This window comes from Bactrocera tryoni, unplaced genomic scaffold (genome assembly GCF_016617805.1).
Source record: "Bactrocera tryoni isolate S06 unplaced genomic scaffold, CSIRO_BtryS06_freeze2 scaffold_7, whole genome shotgun sequence".
NCBI classification, from domain to species: Eukaryota; Metazoa; Arthropoda; class Insecta; order Diptera; family Tephritidae; genus Bactrocera; species Bactrocera tryoni.
This window is the reverse complement of record NW_024396366.1, coordinates 2841076-2863981: the sequence shown is the minus strand read 5'-3', so window position 1 is coordinate 2863981 and position 22906 is coordinate 2841076. Positions and strand designations below refer to the sequence as shown.

Below are 22906 nucleotides of genomic sequence, written 5' to 3'. Positions count from 1 at the left end.
ACAAACCGGATTGGAAAATAAAAAATAAAAATTGTTATCCAAAGCAATTATATGCTTTTTAAAAAAGAAATTGTTTTAATTGTTTGTGTACTTTATATATATTAAAAAATCTAGTTTTTAATTGGGATTAAACAATGAAAATTTAGTTTTTAATCCTTCCAAATGTTTTGAATAAAAGATTCGTTATTGTATATGATCAATTCACGCTTTCATCAACATCTGGACGTATTGCTCCGCTTATGATCCTTGGTAATTGCGAGAATATACAATGTTCAGATTCACCCGGAATTAACTCTTTCTTATTTCTTCGCCATTATTTTCCTCCAGGATTTTTTCAATTTTGTTTTTGTTAAGTTTTTAGTAAGCAGAAGTAAACAAAGTTATATAGTCTAATTACAATTATAGTTTTTAATTTATTACGTTTAATGAGTAAAAGACAAACTAGATTTTCTGTGCTTATAGAAAAGAGACATATATATATTATTAGATATTAATTACCGCGACCAAACTTTGTGTCTCAGTTAAAAAAAAAATAAATAAAATAAAACACTAATTTCAATTATGGTGTACATGAAATCGCATATCAGTCTATTACATTTCGAGCTCATTTTGTAAAGCTCACTAACTTTCCAATGATTTTGTCTATAGCTGAATGTATTTTGTTTTTAATGTTTAATAGTTTTGATAAATAACGTGTGATTAACTCATTTCTAAATAAAAATGTTTATACCGCAATAGTACCGCTATAAAGTTTTGTCAAATATTCACAACACTTGAAAATTTTGAGTGGTAAGCTTTGCGTGGCCACGAGTGTACAGACATACATATATAATTTACGATATAATATAATTTACGTTACGAGTGAGTATTTAACCATGTCCGTCTGTCTGTCGGTATATACGCCATAAAAAGTGAACACTAGAGTTTTTAAGATATTGATGTGAAATTTTGTACACGTCCTTTTTTCTCCTGATTTGAAGCTGCTCATTTGTCAGAGCAGTTGCTGCCACACAAATTGAGAGTATTGTCAAATGTCAAGTTATTGTATGCAAAACTTTTTTATTTGACAAGATATCTTTTGGAAATATATACCACTCAACATTTATCAATCAAAATTAAGTTCTTGTATGTAGCAGAAGTTAAACTTTTTTGTTTAATATATGAAAAGGCTTTTAAATAAAAATTATGATTGAAAAATATTTACAATTATTAATATTTTTAATGCTTATGAGGTGTCTAATGTTTGGTTCTGCCCGAAATTAGCCTATATATTTTTCTTATGCCTTACATGTGTATGCATCTTGAGAACTTTAAACACTGTATCCATATTTGCCAATGATTTATGATTGTTACTTTGTAATTTTAACACAAATGTATACATATACATAATGTATTTACATATGTATATATTTGGGGGATTCATTTGCTCCTACGAAACCCTTTTACGGTGCACGGATTGCTAAATTTTCTGATCCTTGCAAAGGCGTAACCAGAGAAAGTGAATTAGAGCGAAGGTTCATGGTGTGCTGACTGTCGAAACGTTCCTCTTTTTGGAGAGTTACTCGTTTCTATTAGAGGATTTCACCACAAAAATATTATTAGCGGGGTTTCACCAATATTTAACATGAGGGGATGGGGTCGAAAATGGCAGAATTGAGCATTTTCAGTGTTAAATGAGAAAAATAATGCTAATTTCAATGTTTAGAAACAGATTTGCATATTTACAATGTGCAAACGACTATGACTATAATTTATAGATATTCTCAATTAGGGGTGTTGTGGAATGCAAGACAGAATTGCTTAGCTGCCAGAAATGCAAACCAATTATAATTTTAAACCAGTTCGAATTCGAACCAGCTGTTTCCTAATGTGACAAAACTTGCTAATGAATACATTTGGAAGCAATCCTATTAAAGTTTTTAATGGGTTCCGAATTAAAGAAAGATTTTAAGAGATAATATTTATCGAATGAATGAAGCCTGCTTTCGAAGCTTCAAAAAATTGATTTTTTTTTTTACTTAAATCTCTTCAAAAATTATCTGAGAATATGTCCCTAAAGTTATAGATGGGAATTCGAAATTTTGTCGAAGCTAGAAGGGAAATAGTGACTGTGCGTCCGGCAGATACATACCTATATGAGCGCTTGGGCAGAAAGCAAAAGGTTTGACTCGGTTTTTCATTTTTACGATTTTTCTTAATTGGCGGTCAGGATTGAAAAAAAACTAAACGTATGGAATTGGGGCAAACTTTATTATTTTTGGCATTCAATTATCTTCTATTTAAACTAAAAAAAGCTAAGAAAAGTTAAGTTTGAACATATGTTTAAACAACATAAAGTAAAATTTTTTTGGTCAAAAACCATATTTTATTCAAATTATAACAAATTTTAGAATTTTAAACTTTCTTTTCAAATTTTCCTAGTTCAACGTGATCATAAGTTATTAACAAATATGAATCTCTTTGACTTTTTTGTTTCCGATCGACATTGCGACCTGCATACTGCCCGCCGTCAGACAAATGCACATGAAGAGTATCAAAGAATTCGTATCCAAAAAATTTTCGGGTTAATCAATATTTCTTTCCCCTCCCAAAAAAAAATCAAAAAAATCGATTTTTTTAAGCATCTTTTTGAAGCCTCTCCTCCCCCCTTAAATATCCGCATTTTTTTCCAAGACTGAATAATTAAGACATTTCGTGTTTTATTCTTATGTTTTTTTCCTATAGAAATAAAGATAAATCAATTCGTAACAATAAAATTACTTGATTTCTTAACTTACATTTCAAATCTGTGTGCGACTATCCTCTTGCTTTGTTTCTGACAGCAAACCCGATAAAATTGGTTTCCGTGACACCCAAAACCGATACGAATTCTGTTTCGAATATCAAACCAATAACATCTGAATTCATGACACCTACTACGTTTTTTGATCGGTTTCAATTTTGATTCCGACAACTATCAGATTCCACAATACCCCTGAAAGTCATTTTTGTATTATTACCTAAATATTTAATTAATATTGGTTTGAAAAATTATATACATATTTATATATGAATTTATTTGCTTTGGGCATTAGAAGTTTTGATAACATCTTATAACCAAGCCCTCCTGCATTCACATACGCATGTAATTATGTTTACATGTAAAAAGATTTTAAAAAACCATACGCATAATATTTGTAAATTTGTCTACACACAACTTTGTATGTAAATAAATATATACACCTATTGTTTACGTATGTTTGTGTGTGAACTTGCATACATATCGACGGAGATTTTTGGGAGCCGCGTAAAAATATTTCAGAATTATAAAATATTTTTTTACATTCCCTGACAAATACAGCCAATGCCGGTTATGTGCCACAATCAAAGATACAGATTTTTGTGGTTTGTTAAAAATAAAAAAAATAATAAGGTACATAAGGGAGTGCGGATACTTAAGCGAGTCGTACTTAAAACAATAATTTGAATGTATTTAAAAAAACAAAGCTTGAGATGCAGCAAGATACAGGAAGTTAAGAGGAAATGGCACTTAAGCGGAGTACTACTTAACGGGGAATGACTGCACAAATAAATCAGAGGAATATTGTATATTTTCTTTGAAACATTTCTTGACTTGATAATCGACATGAACTATGTTATTCTAAAATATTTCAATACTTATATTTGCAGGATTGTTTCTTTTCCCTTCTCATTAATTTCAGAAATACAAGGTCTGTCGCAAAAGAAACAGGACTGTTAAAAAAACAACAAAAAATTAATATTTTTCAAAAGTTATATTTTTTTATTCAAAGTAGTTTCCTTGTGCTTCGATACAGCGTATAGCCCGGTCAATTAGCATTTCAAATGAGTGTTTAAGGTCTTTTTTCGGAATGCTCTTGAGAATATCGGTCGTCGCCTTTTGGATAGCTGAAATGTCCTGAAACCAGTGTGCTTTCATGAGCAAATGAAGTTTTCCAAATAGGTAAAAATCACAGGGTGCCAGATCAGGTGAGTGGGGTGAGTGATTAATGATTAATATGGAGTTTTTGTCAAAAAATCAGTGACAAGCGTCGACCGATGACACGGCGCATTATCGTGCAACAGGCGCCAGGACCCTGCCTCACGGTATTGTGGTCGAGAACGACTAATGCGTGATAAAAGACGTTTCATAACACCAAGGTAAAACACAGCATTAATCGTTTGGCCAAGTGGGACGAACTCTCGGTGTACAATACCCTCGGAATCGTAAAAACAAATCAGCATTGTCTTTATTTTTGACTTCTGAAGACGACCGACTTCTGATCGTCACAGAGGTCCTCACGACCTTCTTAGAATCGCTTAAACCACTCATGCACATTACTACGGGATAGGCACTGATCACCATACACTTTTTTCATCATTTAAAATATTTCAGTAAACGTTTTCCCAAGTTTAAAACAAAATTTAATATTTGCTCTTTGTTCAAAATGCATTTTACGACCGATGACCAAAAGCTGCTGTCACTTTTTGATCGATAACATCGATTGTAGTTATCAAATTGTCCTAATTTTACGAAATGTCAACAAGAGATCAAACTTTTTATTACATATACCCACCAATAGGTGGCGCCACCAGAAACAGTTCAATTTATGATTTTTAGCTTTTGCCATCGTCGAGAAAAACCGCTTGTAGGTAAAGGCATGCTCGGGGTGATGTAATGGCGTCTGCTATTATGAATGATTCGAATTTGCTTTTTGTAAGTGCGTTTGCGTTCATGAATGAAAATTTTGTTGTTGCGTAATTTACTATAAATTTTGGCGTCAGCAATTTGGCTGCCATATTGATTTGTGATGCTATTTTAGACGATTGTTTGCAGATATTTACATGTGTTCGCATATAAGTACATACATATGTATGATGATGTTTGAAACGATTGTAGAAACACATTTATAGTTTTTACGGGCAACATTTTTACGCAGATAAGTATGTATGTATGTTGTTTATACGAGTATGTACATCATTTGTGTGGGAACCCTGCTAGCCAAGAGCGGTTAAAAAACTAGTGAAACAGTAGGTTGAAAAGTGGTTAGATGGCCATAGGCCGCGTGAAGATTCTTACCTCTCGTACGTATACATGTGATCATACATCTTTGTTGCGCTCATTCAGCAATGTCATATAAACAAGTATATCTGTCCTGCTCTAATATCCCCAATCGACAGCTGATGTAGGGTTGCATTTTCTCTTTCCTAATTTAAAATATTTTTAAAATTTTAAACATTTTACATTTAAATTTTTTTATTTTTCTTTATTAATGAACATTTTTTATAGAATTACAAATATGTACATATGTTCAATAAAAAAATTATTAATATCTGAAAATAAAGCTTAATTAAATAAAAATAGTGATAAAATCTGAAAAAAATTGTAATTAGATAAAAAGAACAATAGCATCTGAAAGAAAAGATTAATATTGTCTGATAATTTAAAATATAAAACAAACATTTGTGCTCAGTTATTATATTGGATTGTGCAGGCCGCCTTAAACGCATAAAATACATACATATGTATGTATTTATTTTTGCGTATTATATTGGACTGCGCTGTTCAATTTCAAACAACACACACTTATTTTCACATACTTAACAATTGATATTTGCTGCTTCTGATGATATTGCTGCTGCTGCTATTTCCAATTCATTATGATTTCCAATGCTATAAAAACAAATGAAGTAATTATTTGCAAATTATTTAAAAAAAAATCACATAAAATTCACTTAATTACCTTCTTGTTGTACGAGCACGAAGGCCACGGCTAACCACTTTTCTCAAATATTTCAATATAACTACACATTTTTTCTCTATGCACATTTTCGGGTTATTTTTTGTTTACCTAAATGTGATGAAAAAAAGGTTCTTTCATTTTTTTGATTTATTTGAATGAATGCGAAGGAGAAAACATAATTGTCAATAGTGCCAAAAGAAAATCCCAAAAAGGGTAATAAAAAACGATTGAAAGACGCATGTCATTCGTAATCGTACCATCGTAAAGGAGGCTCGTACAACAAGAAGGTAAGTGAATGATTTTTATGTGATTTTTTTTTAATAATTTGCAAATAATTACTTCCTTTGGTTTTTATAGCATTGGAAAGCAGAACTGAATTGTAAATAGCAGCAGCAGCAATATTATCAGAAGCAGCAAATATAAATTGTTATGTACATATGTGAAAATAAGTGTGTGTTATATGAAATTGGATTGCGCAGTCCAATATAATACGCAAAAATAATTACAAATGTAGATAAGTATGTATTTTATGCGTTTAAGGCGGCCTGCACAATCCGATATAAGATGTGAAAACAAATGTTTGTTTTATATTTTAAATAATGAGACAATATTATTCTTTTCTTTCAGATATTGTTATGATTTTTATATAAATAATCTTTCTTTCAGTGTCAATTCTATTTGTATTTAATATATTTTGTTGTTTTTTCAGATAATATTAATCTTTTCTTTCAGGCATTATTATCATTTTATATAATTAATCTTTATTTTCAGATATTAATAATTTTTTTTATCGAACATATGTACATATTTGTAATTTTTAAAAAATTTTATTAATAAAGAAAAATAAAAAAATTTAAGAAGTTTAGAATTTTAGAATTTTAGAATTTTAAAAATATTTTAAATTAGGGAAAAGAAAATGCAACCCTGCATCAGCTGTTTAAAAATGGAAAGTGCAACTCTTACCTTACACTTACTACCTACTGTTTCACTGGTTTTTAACCGCTCATAGTTGGCAGAGAATGTACGCGCATACATACATACATATGTATGTATGTACATATAGAGCAGCGCGCTCATATTATATTACTGATAAATGACAAATCTTGATCTGTACTTACATACAGCCATATCTGCAGGATAAATGCGTATGCAAGTTTTAAATGATAAAAGGTGTAATTTACATATATTATTATTGTAATATATTACGTTTTTATAGTAGATAGTATATCATTTATACAACATATTTACATACATTGAAGTTATATTATATTATCAAAGATAAGAAAAATTTAAAAAGTAGTAGTTTGCACGTTAACTACAAATATTGTTTGTTATTATTATATGTTATTGAATAATTTAATTATAATACTATCAATTTTGCATTCATTCACAAAAATTCGCAAAATGATTTTCATATCAATTGATATGATTGCATGTAAACGTATAAAAATAATATATAAGCCAAAGGGCCCAACATACATACGTCTGTAATAGCAATGTACATTTCTGAGCATAATTTTCATTCAATGCTGAGCTCTGTTCACTCGTTTCACTTAAAATTTCTCTTTCCGAGCCAATAGTGGTGAAATTCACTAATAGAAAATTAATAGCTCTTGACAGTTCACACGACTCTCCGCAATTGAACCTTTTCTATAATTCACGTTCTCTGGGCGTAACAACAAAAAATGCAATGGCTGCAAAATATGCTACCCCAAAACTCATGATATTTTTCATGAAATAATTATAACCGTGTGGCATTTGTCATATTACATATACTCATATACATTTCGCAGATATTTTTTGTTTCTGTAATGTGGTGTTCAAAATATTTTTTTAAAAAGTTTTTGTATTCCGTGCAATCTTGCAAGAGGTAGAGAATCCGCCTATTTTCTTATTACATATAACCTTTTTACGTACTGTACCTTTCGTCAGCATTTAATAAAGTTAAAATTCTCATACTTGTAAGCAAGGGCATGAGAAATTTTAGACAGAAATTTGTCATTGACGCAGTTACCCTTTATCATTCAGTCGTTACTGGGATAGTGATGAAGCAACGCTAAGGGAAATGTTCTTTGCACGAAACTCATTATGATTATATGGTATGCACCTTCCTGTTTTGAATTACATTTTGTGTTTTAGGTTATTTAAGTACGATAAAGTTAAGGTATTTGTGCTCCAATGTAATTTTCTAAATTGTAACATATCTAAAATTAATAAAAAAAAATATTTTTAAAATATAAGGTTACATAGTTCTCAGTGGGTCTCAATGACTGAACGTGTGATATGAGAAAATGTTTATATGAAAAAAATACCCATATATTTCACGCAACATTATTCCATTCCTTCTTATTTCTTCTTCTCAACTCAAAAGCATTTGTAATTTGTTTTTGTAACAATTTATCACAGCCTAAACCGAAAAAAGTAACGGTAAATCATTGGCGTAATCTTGTATTTTATCATTCTGGTGCTCTAACCTGTCTACTCCTCCTTTGCTGACGTTATAAAAACCTATCATATTTGGCTTTTTTGTTTTACATTAATTATGCACGAGGACAATAAGATAATAATTTTATTAGGTTTTTGTTCAAGACTTTTTTCTTTTGAGTTGAAAAATCTCTTAGCAATAGTTAAATTATATGGTTCTCTAAATAAAGTTATTGCCAGAAGAATTGATGTAAACTAATTATCCATTGTAACATTTCTGTTAGTTCCATGAATACTCTTGGTCAATTCTTTGACGAAATACTCGATCAGAGGCTGATTTCCATAGGTAGACCTTTTTCTGAGGTATGGCATCGTATTTACCATACACATATTTAGTGCCACTTTCACACATTTTTACTATTTTTAGTCCACTTCGCGGGTTCGGCATATAAATTCAAACTGACGATCTACTGCTAAATGTCAACAGTTGCCTCTTAAGCGTCACATAACTTCTCGGAGTAAAGTTGTCGATAAATTAAAAAAAAAACAAATTCCACACATTTCGAATCGGGTCGAATTTGTCATCAAACCGTAAACGCCGTTTGTAAAAAACGAAACCACTGTTTGCTCTTAGTGACAGCGTATCGCAATTTAGAATAAGAGCTATCAACGAAATGGAGTTCGACTATGCGACACTTATTACTTACTTATAATACCCGCTCATAGTATTTTCAAGGCCAAATTTATGATGGGAATTTATCTACTGAAACACTCATGAATTAATTATATTTCTTATTTTAGTTAAAATGATACTTGAATCGGTTAAAACAAATAAAAATTAAAGCATCTTAATACTTTTATGTAAATTTACAAAAATAAAAGTAACTCCGTTTTCATTAAAATTAATTTATATATAAGTAAACAATTTCTCTTTGAATTTGTTTTAAAAATTTTATTTCCCTTGGTAATACCAAGGGCAGCCGGTCTCAGCGGAAGAGTTGAAATAACTGAATTACATACGAGCGACGTTAGCGTCTAAATACCTACACTACTTTGCCCTAACTTTAGTTGCTGCACGTTATTGGCTGTGTGACTTTTTAGTTGCTTACACTTTGTTTGTTGTTGTCACGCGCAAGGCTAAAAGCGTGCGATCAGCATAATGGCCGGATGCATACTTAATGCGGTATTGAGTTCTTATAAAGTTGCAGACGCGCCGTCAGCGAATTCGGTGCAAGTGATATTTTTGCCGGATGTTTGGTTACCTGTGCGTCCCCGGTTTCCTTTATGATGTTCTTCAGTACTACCATATTTCTTTGTCGTTTTCGCAGAAATATTGCTATGCTCATAGCTGTGGCAATTAGGATTAGGATCAAGGCGGTTCCCGATTGTATGGAGCGGGTTTCAATAAGATTCTGTAGGTGCGCTATGTGCCTGAGGTTTTTTATATTAACTCTTTGTAGGTGTGGGAGTGATAACAACTCGATATGTTCTGTAAAGTTAACGTGCTGCGCGGGTACTGCTTCAGGATACGAAAGTATTACCTCGTTCCAATTGCTATAAACGGTGGAGTTTATTGTAATTTCCCCTTTGAATGTTATCAAAAAGGTTCCTCTAGCTAATCTTGTCAAATTTTCATTTTTTATTACAGCGGGTTGATCATTAATTAGAATTACACCGTTATTGATCTCCTCAAGAGCGAGAACGTGATCGGCGGATTTGGATTTACATTCTGCGAAGTGCTGGTTCAATAGTTGTCGTACACAGGAACTTTCTTTCAAGGGTTGGCAGAAGTTTGATATTATGGCTTCCTTGCAATTTTAAAGTGGGATGTATTCTCTGTTGCATTCGGCAATAAGATTTGTTTCCAAGGAAATAATCTTTCCTTCCTGGATTACGGGCAGCAACTTATTACAAACTCTAGCTATTTTTGGGTATTTAATAATGAAATAAATAAATTGTGTATTTTGAAATATCTTAAGTTTAGAAACAGAAAGTATGTCAGTTATACTGGTATTTGTAGAGAGCTCAGCAGCTAATATATTATTTATTTCCATGCCATTAACCAGAATGGGGTTAATAACATTTACTTTTCCTAGAGCTACCGACGTTATAATGGTTTCTAATTCCATTATCACCGCTCTATTTTTAGTACTGACTAAAGAAAAGAGATTTCCAGTGTCGATCTGTGTCTGTTTTGCCTGTGCTAAAAGTTTATTAACTGTCACCGTCAATTCGTTTATTTGTTTCTGTGTAACTAAATTAATTGTTGCCTGCTGTTCGTTTGCTTCTATTAGGGCTTCAGCTCTGGTCTCAATTGTTTGAAAGTCATCAAAGTCCGGGGTGCCGGTTATGTATTTTAATGCAGTCTCTAGGATATTGATGCTTCGCGCATGTCGGTGATGTACTCTGTCCGCGTCTAGTAGTTTTAATATTTCGTTAGCGTCGTTTCGAAGTAGTTGCCTGGCGTGGGAATGCGGAAAGTGCTTTAATATTGTGTCCGTCTCTTCGGCTATCGTCTCGAATTCTGATAAGTTTGTCTTGTGTAGTAAAAACTCGTATTGTTCATGGAGGATTACTTTCCCTGTTGTTAATGGAATGTAGTGAGAGGTGGTATAGTTGAATATCCTCGCGGTAGTCCAATGGTTCATTGCCAAGAGTAGGGTTATCCTAAGGAGGAGGGAGAAGTTTTAGTTTTTTAAGTTGGATTTGTGAACTTTGCGTCCGTCTATCAAAACATAGGTACCTAAATCGTTTTGGACTGTTTTTTCGGTGTAAAGTCTAGTAAATTTGTTTCCTATTCTCCTGTTGGTCTTTACAAAAACTTTTTCTCCTGACTTATATTGTCTTGTTTGTTTTTTTATATTGTGTATTCTTAAGTCCTTTTGTTGGGTGCATATAAGTTTGTTTTTTATTTCGTTAAGAAGTTCGTCAGGCGCTGCATGTATGACATCTATGGGTTTCTTGCCTGTTACGGAGTGTATGGTGCGGTTGTATTTAACCGTGGCTAGCAGGATTAATTCGGCAGTGTCGGAAATGCAGGTCTCGAGCTTTTGGCAGCGTGCGATTTCCGTTAATGTACTGTGGAACCTTTCCACTTGGCCGTTAGTCGCACTATGAGCCGGTGGTGTGGTGTAGATCGTGACTCCAAAGTGGTTTTTTAGGATTGCTCTAATAGTCTCAGAATTCAATGACCTCTCGTTATCGCAAACCAGAACTTTAGTATTTTTGTAAAGGTTGAGGAGTTCATAGATTGGTTCCTTAATATCTACTATGGCTCTAGATTTTATTGGAAAAACTATTGCAAATTTAGAGAATTTATCTATTGTTGTGAGAAAATGCGTTTTGTCTGTTGAATAAATGTCAACGTGAAGGATTTCTCCTGGGTAGGAAGGTATGGGGGTTTACCCTATTTCAGGGTTTAGGGGATGTCGTCGGTATTTGGCTTCGTGACAAATTTTGCAGTTTGAAACTATTTCTTTTAACATTTTCCTTAAGTCAGGAAAGTAGTAATTCTCTAAGACTTGTTGTTCATTTTCGCGACAGGATCTATGTGCGCGACTGTGTTCGGTTTGGAGGATCTCTCTTTGGTCTTCCTTATTGAAAACGTCGATAACCTGTTTTGTAGTGTGACGGAACTTTATTCCCGGGAAAGATGTGGTAAGTTCGCTTTGGATCAGTGCCAGAGTGGGGAGTTCGCATAGCAACCCGTTAACGACGTTCGGGTTAACACATTGTTTAATGGATTTCAGTAAATCCTGTAGATTACTGAACGATATTCGATGCCTTACTCGTGTCCTAAAGAGGATTGACGTGCTAACTGGTTGGCACCCTCTTCCAGAATAATCTGAGTTTGGAAACAATTAATGGGGTTCTTTACTGTAGTTATTACTTGAGTGAGTGATAACTCGCTGTTGGTGGCCATACTTTCTGTGTCTGCCTCATGATCCAAGGCATTTATGTATTGCCGGGAAAGTGCATCGGCGATAAAGTTTGCTTTGCCAGGTTTGTAGTGAAACTTGGGTGAAAACTCCTCAACAAAAGCGCGCCACCTTTTCATCTTTGCATTTGGGTTTTATCGGACAGAGCAAAGGTGAGTGGTTGATGATCAGTATAGATGTTTAGGTGTTTTACGCCGTACAAATAGTTGCGCAATTTTTGTAGGGCCCATACGATCGCCAAGAGCTCTCGTTCATTGGTCGCATAGATTTCCTCTGTCTGAGACAGAGTTCTCGAGATCATGGTGATGGGTCTGCCGTTTTGCGACAAAACAGCGCCTATGGCATGTGAAGAGGCGTCCGTTGTCAGATCAAAGGGCTGTTTGTAGTCTGGGTAAAGGAGCAGTACATCCTCTGATGCAAGAATCTTTTTGATTCTACCAAAGGCGTTAAGTGCTTCTTCATCTAATGTTATTTCGATTTTCCGGGATTGGTTAGCACCGATATTTCCATTTTCCCCACGCAAGTATTTTGTTAGAGGCTTTGTAATCGCAGCGTAGTCTTTTACGAATCGTCTGTAATAGCCGGCCAATCCCAAGAATGAGCGTAAGGCTCTCAAGGATTTGGGAACAGCGAAGTCCAAAATGTCCCTGACTTTATCGGGGCATGTCTTTATACCTTCTTTAGACACTGTAAAGCCCAGAAATTCGACGCTTTCTTGAAAAAATTTAGATTTTTCAGCGGACACTCGCATGTTAGCGGCATGAAGTTTGTGTAGTACCTGGTCTATGTCCTTTGAATGTTGCTCAGCACTTTCTGAAAAAATTATCACATCGTCCACGTAGACATGGCATATTTTACCGATTTCTTCTCTTAATACGTCATAGATAGCTCTCTGGAAGATGCTGGGCGCATTTTTTAAGCCAAAAGGGAGCCTACAGAACTCGTACTTGCCGTTATTGACTGAGAATGCTGTTTTTTCCCGATCCTTTTCAGCTAACTTAATTTGGTGGAAGCCGGACTTGAGGTCTATTGTTGAAAAAAACCTGGCATTTCCCATGTTAGCCAGAATTACAGAAGTATTCGGGATTGGATACTTGTCACTAACCGTTTTGTTGTTCAGTTTCCTAAAATCTATCACGAGTCTGGACCTCCTATTGCCATCTTCATCGACGGCCTTTTTACTTACAACTCAAATCGGATTATTATAAGGAGAGCGGGATGGTCTTATTATACCATCACGCAAGAGGTTCGAAATCTCCTTATTGACAAACTCGGCTGAAGCTATGGGGTATGGGTAGCTTCTTGAGTAAACCGAAAGGTCATCGGTGGTCCTTATTGTTCCTATGATATTGGTGTTATAGGGTAGAGCTTCATTGGGGTCCGCGAAAACTTTAGCATGTTGTTACAGTAACTTAGGAATATCCAACTCGCTCACGTTTGTTTCTATTAATTTATTCAAGTCCGGGCAATAGTGATAAAAGAGCCTTTCCTGCCCACCATTTTAACTAAGAAGACCATTTTTACAATCTATTTTACCGTTCACTTCAGTTAATAGATCAAAACCTATGATACCGTCGAAAGTGTCCAGGTTGGGTAGGATAAAAAAATCTAGTATTTTTGTTAAAAATATTGATTGTACAATATTTGTCAATTTCAGTGGTGCCGTGGATGGATTTGGCTGTAAAGGTGCGGTTTGCGTGTTTGATTCCCTTTAGATCGTTGAGATATCTTATGTAACTCTTCGCGGCACCAGTGTCCATAAGGAATTTTATACCTCTTCCCCCGATTGTCCGCTCGATGTAGGGTAAGAGGGATTTTGCCCTAAAAAATTCACCTCGTCATTTGTTTCGTTTTGGTATTCGACTGGTTTAAACTCTTCATAAACCTCACTCTGGTGGTAATAATCATTATTGTCACTATTCCAATATTCTCCTTCAGACTCATCCTGTTCGTGGGTAAGGTTGTTTATGCTTTGTACCTTTGCTAGCGCCTGCTGGCCATTCCCGTGTGGTCTTTTCTCTGGCCTTTCCCTACTCAAAAAATCTGGTACCTGTTTTCCGAAGGTTTGAGTGGTGTTTCGGTTGGACAAGCCACTGGGGTTGCCAATACCCGGACGAGGAGCTCTTGGATAGGCTCCTTGATGGATCCTCTCGTCATTCTTGTTTATTTGTGGGGGTCCATTTTGTCTGAACCTTGAGAGCGATGTATCTACATCCATTGGTACGACCCTTTGTGCCTGAGTTTGTCGCTGTTGGTCAGGCCGAATCGTTCGGTATTGTGGTAAATATGAAAATTGGTTGGGAGCCTGAATTGTTTGCCTGTTAAAGGACTGGGCAAACATTGACCTAGCTTGATTTGATTCAAGCTCCTGTGCTAAAGCTAATGCAGAGGGGAGATCGCTAGGCCTGGAGGAAAACAATATGTCGCACAAAGGACGTTTGAGTCCTGAGATAAAAACACGAAGAGCGTCTTCGCGATACTTATTATTGAGTGATTCTATTAGGGTGGCATTTCCACCATGGGTCATAATGGTTTGTTAATTATTAGGGTCAGCTTCTTTTCAACCTCATCGTAGAATCCTATCACTGAAAGTTTACCCTGCCTCAAAGTGGAGAGTTCCTGCTCTATCAAATGGATAGGCCTCTTATCGGCGTAGGCGAAGTCTAGCCGTGAAATAATTGCATGAAAATTTAAAATGGTGTTGAAGGACGACAGAACACCATCTGCTGCACCTACCACTTATTCCTGATGATGCCTACGGCTTGGTAGTGCCTAGAGCTACCCTGGAAATTTTCAAAAACCTTATACGCAATGTGCGCGGCTTGCCTCCAAGATACATAGCGGGTAGGGTCGCCCTTGAATTCTGGCATGGTTTTTACCAGATCCAAAGATTCGTCACACACTACGTTTGGTTCGATTGTGACTGGTTCATATTGGACGACCTGGGTTGGAGTTTCAATTCTGGCTAGCCTGTTTGTCAACTCATCTATGCGAGTTTGGAATTCCTGCCTTGAATGTTCCGTTGCCGTACGGATTGCGGTATTAAGAAGGATCTGGAGGGTTTGGTCCATCGTTTAGAATTTAAAAAAAAAATCTCTGATTTTGTATTTGTAATTGTATTTATTTTAACAATTTATCAAATTATCTGATTGGAATACTATATTACTCTCGAATGGAATTTTCAGAATAGTAGCTGCTGAACTTTCTACTTACAAAAATATTCCCATGTTAAGTTGCTTTCGGTCTTCAATGGATGATTGATACTTGATTATTGACCCTCGAAAGTAACGCCTCTGCGTGGCTTGATGATTTATTGATGATCTTATTGTGGTACTTCTTTGGTGTCACTAATGGTTTTATTTAAAATTTTTAGCTCGTAATATTTGATAGCACTTCTATGATGGCACTGGTAGTTTTTAAAATAATATTTGGTGGCACTGATGGCTTAAAATCTTTAGCTCATAATATTTGGTGGCACTTCTATGGTGGCACTGGTGGTTTTATTTAAAATTTTTGTTCGTAATATTTGGTGGCACTTCTATGATGGCATTGATGGCACTTCTATGGTGGCACTGATGTTTTTTAAATAATATTTGGTGGCACTTCTATGGTGGCACTGATAGTTTTATTAAAAAAAATTTTGTTTATATTTGGTGGCACTTCTATGGTGGCACTGATAGTTTTATTAAAAAAAAATTTTGTTTATATTTGGTGGCACTTCTATGGTGGCACTGATGGTTTTATTTAAACTAGTAAGGAGATGGGTCCGAACCCACGGCCAAACTTGCGTGTCCTTTTATAAGGATTTTTTTGTTTGGCCCCACGTTGGGCGCCAGTAAACAATTTCTCTTTGAATTTGTTTTAAAAATTTTATTTCCCTTGGTAATACCAAGGGCAGCCGGTCTCAGCGGAAGAGTTGAAATAACTGAATTACATACGAGCGACGTTAGCGTCTAAATACCTACACTACTTTGCCCTAACTTTAGTTGCTGCACGTTATTGGTCGTGTGACTTCTTAGTTGCTTACACTTTGTTTAAATGAGTTAAGCATCCACCCACTCTACCTGGGTAAACTGGCGCATCTTAATAAGACAGCTTAATTCACCACAGCTGATGACACCAACACAACTCACCATACCTATACACCCACTCTTCAAAAAGGATGGACAAGGAGAAAGCAGACACAATTCGTTCTACACAAGCCGCCCAGCCACAATCGTTTCTTACTTTCACTGCGTCGCGATAACACCTCACGCTACTCTCCCTTAATCATAAAAGTCAATCACAATTCACGTCAACTTTCGCCAGCATCTACAATCAACAACATTGCTCATCAACATTCATCAAGATATTCGATTCTACGCGCCACATCGACATCTTCTACAATCGCTCAGCGGTCCGGTTGGCAAATAATATCCACTCACTCCGTACATTCGGCTTTCGACTATAACTTTATATTTTGTAAACATAAGTACGTCTTAAGTAAACAATAAATTAAAATTAGTATACATTTAAAACGTGTGAGCATCTGTATTTAAGTGCGAAAGTGGTTAGTATTATTATCAAAGTAAACACACTTTGTTTGTTGTTGTCACGCGCAAGGCTAAAAACGTGCGATCAGCATAATGGCTGGATGCATACTTAATGCGGTATTGAGTTCTTACAAAGTTGCAGACGCGCCGTCAGCGAATTCGGTGCAAGTGATATTTTTGCCGGATGTTTGGTTACCTGTGCTAACTTATACTATTGCATTTAATACTTCTAAATGTCATTACATATTTGAATTAGCTATCTTATTTTTATCCTTAATAACTTTAATATTCTTAAGACTAACTCATTACATAAATCTTACTTCTATTTATACTAACTAGTGTGTTTACTTATTATTAGTTGATATTTTGTTTTGATACATTATGTATATATTTTAAGGAATACGTTCCTTAACACACCCGACCACAGGAGCCACGGTCCTTTCGTCCTTCCTCGTTGTCCCCCCGCCCACAAAAAACCTTTTTTGGGCGACAAAAGAATCCGTATGTGAACTGGCAATTGTAAGCAATGAGCTGCTGACTTTTTGTTGCTGTGTTGTATGATAATTTATAACATTATATACAATTTTACCTAACATGTCTAAAATATTTTAATATTTTCAATAATTCTATTAATTTTTTAATATTGCGACCCTATCTCCATCTCCTTTAACCCTTTCGATCCGAAAAACCGTTGAAGTAAATAAAACATATTTCGCATAATCAATACGCGTCTAAATGAACACGTGTTCACTATTTAAAATACGAATACAAATACCAGTAAGAATAGTATAAGCTACAAAATGGGTTAAGGGGCTATACCAGTGTGACACTTTCAAAAAAAAATTTTTTTTGCTTTTTCGATAGTTTATATGTGGGTGATAAAGGGTTAAACGACAGCCGTCGCACACAGTAAATAAGAAGAAGCATCGACATCCACCATCCACCGACGCCTTGAAAGAAGAAGAATTCTACGAGCTTACAACAAGGAGTTTGAATAAAACGACGGACGCGAAACGACGTGGCATAAAAAGACGACGCGCATCAATTCTCCTCATCACGCATAATAAAATCCCACATAGATGATAAGATAAATTAAACTAAATAATATTTAAATCCTTTTTATAGATCAAACATAATAAAATCCCACATAAATGGGGGCTCAACCTAAAAAATAAAGTGCAAACTGAAAGTGTAAATTAACGTGAAAAAAAAAAAAAAAAAAATCAAAAGCACAAAAAAAAAAAAAAAAGCATAGCCGAAATGGCATGTCTCAACGATTTCATGCAGTACAGCCTGCGCAATAGCAGCAAGCCTAAAATTGCGACGTTACATAAATACATCTTTGAAAGCGAAGGCGACAGAAGTAACTGCCGACGCCTCAGAGAATTTTCTGGATTCACATACGACGAAGGCAGCGCTGAATACAAACAGAAAGCAGATTACATAAATACGAATCTAAACGAAAGCGACCTAGTAACAATATGCAACATGTTAGAAATCGACTACAATGTAGCTGACATAAAGCTGCACATTTTCAAAAACTTACGACGTAACCACTTGTTGGCCGATCGAAACAGAGACGAAGCTGATATAATTGAAGACGAAGACGAAGACGACGAAAACAACAGCGCCGAAATTGACGACAACGGGAGTAATAACGATGCAGAGAGTAACAGCAAGCTTAACGAAAATAAGGGTGAAATTACAAACTACTACAGTTTCCCTACAGGTGCAACTGAAAGAGATGATGATGAACAAGACACGAACCAAACAAACGCGAGAAACAACGATATACGCATGAGCAATAGTGTTTCAAAACATATACCAAAATTTGCAATATCAATGCGCGACGTAGAGGACTCAATTAGAATTTTCGATGGTTCTGATAAGATTCCAATAGAACTATGGGTAGAAGAATTCGAAGAACAAGCAATCGTGATGCAATGGGACAATTTACAAAAACTGGTATTCGCAAAAAAATCGATACACGGTATAGCTAAACAATTTGTGTTAAGTGAAAGAGGCCTAAATTCGTGGCAAAAACTGAAAGACGTTCTGATAAGTGAATTTAAATCAACAACAAATAGTGCAGTGTTACACAAGCAACTATGTGAACGTAAAATACGAGAAAACGAAAGTGTGCAAGAATATTTCTACACTATGAAAGAAATTGCCTCGCAAGGTAATATCGAAAATGATGCGTTAATGCAATATATAATTGATGGCATTACTGACTTAAGTGTAAACAAAGCGATGTTACATGGTGGCAAAAATTTAAAAGATTTTAAAGAAAAGTTGAAATTCTATGAAATTATGTGCAAACGCAATACGAATAAACAAGGTATAACCACAATAAAAAAGAGTATACAAAGTAATGTAAAAAAAGAAATCAACTGTTTTAACTGCGGTGAAAAAGGACATTTGTCTAACAACTGCAAGAATAAGGAAAGAGGCAGAAAGTGTTTCAAATGTAATCAATTCGGACACATTTCGGTTAACTGTGAACAAAAGAGAAAAGAGACAAATGCAAATACTCGCCAAATCGTATCAAGTCGTGATTTAACTAATAAAAACGTCAAAATCGGTGATAAATACTACATATCATTGTTCGACACTGGTAGCAAATTTAATATAGTAACAAAAGCGGTGTATAACAATTTACACAAAACAAAATTACGTGCATGTAATATATCATTAATCGGGTTTGGTGGAAACATGAAAGAAAATAAAATCAAACCAGACGGTTACTTCGATCACGATATACAAATAGACGGTCAAATATTTCATTTAACGTTCTACGTTGTTCCAACCAAGTGTATGGATATCGATGTGGTCCTGGACGAAGATTTATGTTTAAAAGCAGAAATAACAATTAGCCGTGAAGGTTTAACAATTAAAAAGATCCAAGCGGACAACGAAAATAATGAAGAAGTGCCATTTATGAAGATAGATGCGTTGACTGACAATTTTGAATTAGATATTGGTAATGACGCGAGTGCAATCACCAAACAAAAAGTACGCGAATTAATATACAATTATGAACCCAAAAAGATTGCTACAACTGATGTAGAAATGCGAATTGTACTTAGTGATGAATCGCCAATTTTTTGTAGACCACGCCGGGTACCTTTCTCGCAAGTAGCTATCGTTAATAATCAAATCGATGAATGGCTTAAAGACGGTATAATCGAAGAATCAAACTCTGACTTTACAAGTCCAGTTGTGTTAGTTAAAAAAAGAGACGGGTCACATAGACTTTGCGTTGATTATCGACAAATTAACAAAGTAATTATTAAAGATCGATACCCACTTCCACTTATAGACGACCAATTTGATCGATTACAAGATGCAACAATTTTTAGTACCATAGACCTTAAAAATGGATTTTTCCACGTTCCGGTAGCAGAATGCAGTAAAAAATACACATCGTTTGTAACACAAAATGGTCAATACCAATTTAATAAAGTACCGTTTGGATTATCGAATTCTCCGGGAGCTTTTCAAAGGCACATAAACGCAATCTTCAGAAATTTTACACGACAAGGTATTGCATTGCCATACATCGACGACATCATAATCCCAGGTAAAAACGAAGAACACGCAGTAAGTAATCTAGAGAAAGTAATCAACACATGCAGAGACTACGGGTTGCAGTTAAACATTAAAAAATGTCAGTTCTTGAAAAAGAAAGTCACATTTCTCGGATACGTTATAGAAAACCAGACGCTACGGGCATCACCAGAGAAAATAGAAGCTGTTTTAAACTATAAAACACCACAGACGACAAAACAACTTCTTAGTTTTTAGGATTGGCAGGTCATTTTAGAAAGTTCATACCAAATTATTCTATTATTACAAACCATTAACAGACATGACTAAACAAAATTGTTCATTTAAAATCGGACATGAAGAAGAAACAGCTTTCGATTTACTCAAGAAAGCTCTAGTCGAAAATCCCGTACTTGGTATTTATAATCAGAAGTACGAAACGGAGCTTCATACTGACGCTTCTATAGACGGTTTCGGGGCTATGCTATTACAGAAGTCTCCAAACGACGGACAACTTCATCCAATTTACTACATGAGTAGAAAAACGACTGATGATCAGAGAAAATTCACAAGCTATGAACTTGAAATACTTGCGGTGGTAGAAGCGCTAACAAAGTTTAGAGTGTACTTATTGGGTATAAAATTTAAATTAGTTACGGACTGTAACGCATTCACGAAGACGCTAGAAAAAAAAACCTGTGTACACGTGTAGCAAGATGGATACTATTGTTACAAGAATTCGACTATGTGGTTGAACACAGAAGTGGCAATCGTATGAAACATGTCGACGCTCTTAGCCGGTACGCAATTGTGATGATACACTGCGATGACTTAACCATTAGAATAAGCCAAGCACAACAACAAGACGAAAAATTAATCGCAATCCGAGAATTACTCAACAGTAATAAAAGTTCCTATGATGACTATTTTCTTAGATCGAATATTTTATACAAAATCTATAAAGGTAATGAATTAATAGAAGTCCCGGAATGCATGCAAAATCAAATTATTGCACGTGCTCATGACAGAGGCCATTTCGCCGTTAGAAAGACAAAAGATCTCATCATTCAAGAATATTTCATACAAAACGTCGACGATAAAATTAAGAAATACATTAGTTGCTGCATACCTTGTATACTAAGCAATCGTAAACATGGCAAACAAGAAGGCTTACTACATCCGCTGAACAAAGAGGAAACACGACTACATACTTTTCATATAGATTTTCTGGGTCCGCTAGAGTCAACAAATAAAAACTACAAGCATATTTTGGCAGTGGTTGACTCATTTACTAAGTTTTGTTGGCTGTATCCCTCTAAATCGACTACTACGTCCGAAGTAATATCGAAACTACAAAATCAGAGCATGATTTTCGGTAATCCAGCAAATATTATCTGCGACAGAGGTGCTGCTTTTTCCTCAAACGACTTCCAAAATATTGTGACAATGAAAACATAAAGATGTTCCAGATAACAACAGGACTACCTCGAGTAAACGGACAAGTCGAAAGGCTGAACGCTATCATTATTTCAGTCTTATCGAAACTCAGCATAGACGACCCTCGAAATGGTACAGATACGTGGACAGAGTTCAACAAGCAGTTAATTCAACGTATTCAAGAAGTATAAAAACTACGCCTTTTGAATTATTAATCGGCACGAAGATGCGAACAAAAGATGACCCTCAAATACACGATCTCATCCAGCAAGAGATTACAGAATTATTCAACAACGAACGCTGTGAACAACGTAAGCAAGCAAAATTACAAATACTTAAAATTCAGAGCGAGAACAAGAAGACGTACAACCTGAGACGCAAACAAGCACAGCAGTATAAAATCAATGACTTGGTGGCAATCAAGCGCACGCAATTTGGTAGCGGTCTTAAACTAAAATCTAAATTTTTAGGACCCTATCAAATAACTAAAATCAAAAATAATAACTCATACGACGTACGAAAACTTACAAACGCAGAAGGTCCCATCAACACAACAACTACAGCTGAATATATGAAGCCATGGGCGAAAGACAACGACGCAACATTCGGGTCGAATGTACAACAGGATGGCCGAATGTGGGTGATAAAGGGTTAAACGACAGCCGCCGCACACAGTAAATAAGAAGAAGCATCGACATCCACCATCCACCGACGCCTTGAAAGAAGAAGAATTCTACGAGCTTACAACAAGGAGTTTGAATAAAACGACGGACGCGAAACGACGTGGCATAAAAGACGACGCGCATCAATTCTCCTCATCACGCATAATAAAATCCCACATAGATGATAAGATAAATTAAACTAAATAATATTTAAATCCTTTTTATAGATCAAACATAATAAAATCCCACATATATATTCAAAAATATCCTGTGAAATCGTCTTGTATCTTGAATAGTTTTTGAATGGCAGCGTTCTAAACAGCGACCGCTCAGAAGTGCTAACATATATAAGTGAAACTTTAAACACGTTTTTCTCGAAGCGACACATCAAAATTGCTGACATCATAACTTAACGAGAATTGACCGATCGAGATAAAATTAAAACTGGGTATAGTTTTTTTCGTAAAAGATCGTAGTTCATGGTATAGAATATGTATTTAAGTTTATTAAACATTTTGAATTTATTTGTTTCAGCTACTCATTCGACCGGAATCATGCCAGCGGTTGAGGCACTTTTTTTCGGCACTTCCGCAGACAGCACATAACTCCGTTATTTTTCAATA

At 35.1% G+C, this 22906-nt stretch overlaps 1 protein-coding gene across 11 annotated transcripts in view; it reads left to right on the top strand.

Moving 5' to 3' along the window:
• Positions 1–22906, top strand: part of LOC120781698 (glucose-6-phosphate 1-epimerase) — a 223682-nt gene that overhangs the window by 14416 nt on the left and 186360 nt on the right. The gene's annotated exons all lie outside the window — the stretch shown is intronic.